Below are 5,636 nucleotides of genomic sequence, written 5' to 3'. Positions count from 1 at the left end.
CTTGGAAGGAATTTGAAAGAAGAAAAAAAGACTGATTCATCTTTAATGACTTTTAAATAAAGATCACAAAAAGCAAATACAGGAAAATTGCACATAAAAACTGTAGCTGAAGTCTTGCTGTTAACTGCAACCCAGAATACATCCCAGAGGGGTCACACGAAGACAGCTGATGCAGACAACAAGGGAAACTTTTAGAAAAATGGAATGTCATTGGCAACCATGACCCAACTGTTAAGAAATTGGCGGGGTCTCAAAATGCAACAAATGCAACACACGTCACATTGGCAGAAATGGTGTGTCTCCATCATTAATGAGGTCAAGGAAAGTGAGGTGTTTGCCATTATGGCTGATGAAACTAAAGATACCAAAAAAAAAAAAAAAACCAGGATCTCTTTAGTGCTAAGATATTATCAAGGAGCAGTTAAGGAAAGCTCCTTACATTGTGAAGCTGCAGAGTGCCAGCCTCCATGCTGCTGGACTGACAGAAAAAAATCATCCATATTCTTGAAAGATATGGCCTTGACTACCGGAGTAATCTGGTTGGGCAAGCCTATGAGTGGCAAGCAATCTGGTGTCCAGAGTTGTATTTAGGAGGTGGCCAAGTAGGCATTTTTTATGTACACTGCAATGCCCATTGCCTTAATTTAGTGTTAGTTGACACCGTGAAAGCAGTCCCCCAAGCTGAATGTTACTGAGCGCGTTTACATGCATGTTCTTAAGTCGATTATGCTTAATAAACCGAAAACTCACTTGGTCATGAAAAAACGCGGTAACCCGTTTTCTTTTATCTGAGTAAGGTCATAAACGGCGTAAGCATAAACAGGTCGCAACAGGTTGCCTCTGCCTCTGATTTCACACGGCATGTAAACGCAAAAACCTGGCTTACTGTAGTGCATGTGTTATATGTGACAGAAACGCATTGTTAGTGCAGAGTTAATCGCATCTGGACCGAGCAAACTTCTTGCAGAAAAGAAAGAAGGAAATATATCACAAAAGCAGACTTTTTCATGACTCAGAAAATGAGACAAATTTGTTCTCATCTCACGCAGCAGAAGTAGAAGTGGTTCAGTCACAATGCTGCGTTTATAATTGCATGAGAGGATAATATATGAGCTGTAGCCTAAGTTTCCGACATATTGCAAGTTGACATGTTGCAAGCTTAATTTAACATCACAACTGACAAAGGTATGGAATACTCCGAGTCAGATATGCAAATGATTATACAAACCCGATTCCAAAAAAGTTGGGACACTGTACAAATTGTGAGTAAAAAAGGTGAAGTCTTCTCTTGATTGTAGACTTTGACAGTGACTCACCTATCCCCTGAAATGTTCTTCACTTGGCTGGATGTTGTGAAAAGGTTTTTCTTTACCATGGAAAGGATCCTCCGATCACCTACGTGGACATCCAGGCCTTTTTATGTTGCTGAGCTCACCAGTGCGTTCTTTTTTTCTCAGAATGTACCAAACTGTTGATTTGGCCACTCCAAAAGTTCCTGCTATCTTTCTGATGGATCTGTTTTGTTTTTGAAGGCTAACAATTGTCTGTTTCACTTCATGAAGAAATCCTTTGAACATGTGATGTGGTTTACAGCAACAGCTTCCAACTGCAAATGGCACACTGAGAATCAACTTCAGACCTTTTACCTGCTTAATCGATGTAGAAACAATGAAGGAATAGCCCATGCCTGACCATGAAACAACTTCTGAGTCAGCTGTCCAATTACTTATGGTCCCTTGAAAAGGGGGGCAGGCACACATTAAAGAGCTGTATTTCCTTAACCTTTCCTCTAATTTTGATTTGAATACCCTCAAATTAAAGACCACAGTGTGCACTTTAAGCATATAATAGTACAAATGAACCTAACTGTATATGCATCACATTTAAGAACGTCTCTCAAATGCATGTACTGAAATATTCTGCAATTCGAGGTCACAATATAAGGCACAAGCTGATATGTATTTTTTTTTTTTTGAAATTTTAAATGTGAGCACAGTGCACAAAATTGTTTTTGTTAATTTGTAAAGTATGACAAAGAAACAAAAAGCAAACCATATCTGAATGCATAAAATAATTCATTTTACATTCTAACATTCATGTGCTGTTGACTTCTGCCCCTTTTCTCATTCTTGCAGATGGGCATTCAAAAGAGAACAGGTGTTTTTTTTTTTTTTTTTTTTTTTCATTTTTTCCCCCACTTTGCCTTGTGCAGAGTTCAATTTAGGTATGATAGAACTGTTGCAATTAATTTATTTTGACATCTAATAGAATGTAAACATTCACTGTTTATTTTTTCAGATTTCATTGATGGTATAAAATTCCGTGAATGTTGACTAAACTTATAGGGTCAATATCTAAGTGCCTTTCAACACTCACAATATTTAAAAATTTTGATTTCCAATTACCACAAATCAAAAACATAAAAAACACAAACACAATAACAACACACTAACACACAGCTGAGCTCCCACACAATTTTTTTATTATTATTTATTTTATTTTTTTAGATAATTGTTGTGGACAGATTACATTTTCATTGCAAAATTAAGATGCAAATTATATTTTCTGAAAGGTGTGATGTCCTTTTCCTTAAACAGGGTTATTAAAAAAAATATATATATATATAATAATAATAAAATATAATTACATCCTCAGTCACATTGATATCTCCACCCCCCAATCCATTTTTTTAGCAATATTCACTACAAATTAATGCTATGTCCACCCTGTCATGTTTATGTCCACTCTATCGAGTCTACGTGGCCGACAGGGTGGACATTTTGAGCTTCAATTAGCACATTAGCTTACAACAAACCGTGACTAGTTAAATATTTAGTCTGGTTGATGAAGAGAATTTGGTATATTTAAACTTACATATTTTGAAAATACCATATTCGAATCACTTATGGATTAAAGGGGCAGATTCCCCATTACGACAGTGTGGACAATCATTTAAGGGACATGGACAAACTCTTTTTTTGCATTAAATAAAAATATAGTTTATTACCAAATGATCAATACACTCAAATTAAGTTCTTATTTAACAAGATATTAATAGGATATTTTTTAATTTTATGATTTGACAATATTCTACTATCATTCAATGATTTAATGAGCAGCGCATGGGACATAGCAAAGTAACATGCATCCTCCAAAAAAAAAAAAAAAAAAAACACACACACAAAAAAAAAAAAAAAATCTAGAAAATTTATCCGTCACGTCTGGATAGAGAGGCATGAAAAATGATTCAGAGCCTTTTTATTTACACAAACTAAAAGATAGCTTCACACAGTAAGTTTTAAAACTGTACCCTAACTTTAGCTCTTGAAACTGAAGGGAAACACTCCTCATCTAAATTCTAATTAAGAAGATCCAGCAAGAAGACAGGAGACACAGAGCCACGGCAATCCAGCGTGATGTGGAAAGGCATGCAACCAGTCAATGAGATACTGAGGTGAGTGAATGAGTGAGTGAGTGAATAAATAGTGTTCAGGTAAATGACATAAGGTGCTCGTAATTAGTACTCAGGTGACTGTGAACGGGTGTAGGTGGCTGGTGTGGCTGATGTGGTGATGAATCTGTGACAATACCCCCTCCTGGTGGATATATCTAAAGAGCCAAATAATGCTTTTGTTATGATTATAAAACTTAGCCTAATATGACACAACCTTTCATATTCATTTTTATTTTAAGTTATCATGGCAATTGAGTTATTTATGTACAGGACACCAAAAGGCTCCTTATGTGATATTGACCCTTTAATTATCTGCATGCCTTATCCATGCCTTATAGTGTTTTAATGTTAATAAAATAAAGTTTATTAAAATACCTGGAGTTGAGGGATAATACAAAATGTTTTATATATTTACTTAGTATTACTTGATCTAATTCACAACTCAATTACAATTAAGTACAAATTAAAGAATATTATTGATACACTATAAAACATTGCCAAGAGCACTTTTTGCACATATATGATAATAAATACAAATAATACATTATCATTCTTTTTACATTATTAATTTTTTTTTTTTTTTTACATTAGTATATATTTAGGCTACTATTTCATAAATAACCACAGCCTGATCACGTGCTTATATTTCTGGTGCAACTGGCCCTTCATAAAAATACAGACAATAAGATTGAAGGGGAGGGTTTAACAGTGATTTTCTGAAACCAGTTATTTCTGGGTGTTTCTCAAATGGAAGGCTGTGTCCTTCCGAGGCTGCATCCTTCCTAGTTCTGTCCTTCAGAAGCTTGTAGGCAAGAGTCCTCCTTGGCATTAAACGCTAGAATGAGACAGTCTAGTAAGTGCACATGGCTATGTCACATAAGTTCCCGCCCTCACCATCACGGCAGTAAAATACAAATATAACATCTCGGTTACTTATGTAACTGTTAAATACAAACAGTTGATGCTGTTAAATAGAGAGGAAAAAAATGCATTACAAAAAAATAAAAACTTCTAGCGTAGGCTATTCTTAAATTGGACCTCATTGAAATAAAAATACAAGCACCAGAAGCGGTCCACAGTCACTCTCTAAGTTTTCTTTAATTGAAAAATAGGCCTATGCATTTTCATTAATTCAGAGACTAAAGTTTCAATAGTATTTTAGTCCAAAACTTTAAGTGCCATTGTTTAAAAAAAAAAAAAAAATGCTTGATTGACTGCATTTCATAGACCTCAGTTACGCTTTCAAATTTCATGCCATTTGTAATTTCACAGTATTTTTGCCTCCTAAATTACATGTGTGAAGTCACAATTCTATAATGGTACAATTTACTCTGGCCGATGACATTTTTTGTATGACATTAAAATTATTTTTGGAGTAATTGTTTATTCTATTATTGTTTTTAACTGCAGACAGAGACTTAGACCTACATTATGGTACAGTACAAATATTTTGAACGTCCCTTATTCTGTCCCTTATTTTCTTAAAAAATAAACACTTATTTTCTACAAGAATAAACACTATTTTCTGGCACTGATGACATAATTTTCTTTTGACTCCCCTGACAGAGGCCCCTTGCTCAAAAAAAAAGTTATGCAAGTAAAAAAACTATAATAGAAAGCACAAAGGCGGCACTGAAAAGGCCAGTACAACCCCCCCGGAAAGGCCTAAGCCGTCTCGAACCCTGCATGAAACGGGAAACCAGGGGGTGTCGACCAATTGAAACACCTCCCACGAGTGCATGCCCTGCAGATATGGTAACTCCCTCAGAAAAACAACTCTGAAGAAACTCCAGCACTGAACCGATGGGGCAATAGACTGGATCCAGAATGCACTGTCTACACCTAGAGGCAAAAAGTCTCCATTTGAAAGCATACAAGCGTCTTGTGGAGAGAGCCCTAGAAATAATAATAGTGTTGGTAATCTCAGCTGAGAGACCGGAACACATTAGCGCACTGCACTCAGGGGCCACACCCATAACCTCCATAATTCTGATCGTAATCTGAACAGAATTACTGGGAGCAACCGGATTGAGGAAAAAAGTGTGGGCCAGAGCATCCAGACCAAGAGGCGACGGGGGAGACAGGGAAAACCAGAGCGGGCAATGCGTAGTCAAAAGCAAACAGAGTCGGGCTCGGCCAAAATGGCCGCATGTGGAGTAGGCCCAACTGAACTACAGGGGAT

Source organism: Cyprinus carpio, chromosome B16 (genome assembly GCF_018340385.1).
Source record: "Cyprinus carpio isolate SPL01 chromosome B16, ASM1834038v1, whole genome shotgun sequence".
Lineage (NCBI taxonomy): Eukaryota > Metazoa > Chordata > Actinopteri > Cypriniformes > Cyprinidae > Cyprinus > Cyprinus carpio.
The sequence above is the reverse complement of the archived record's forward strand: the minus strand, read 5'-3'. Positions refer to the sequence as shown.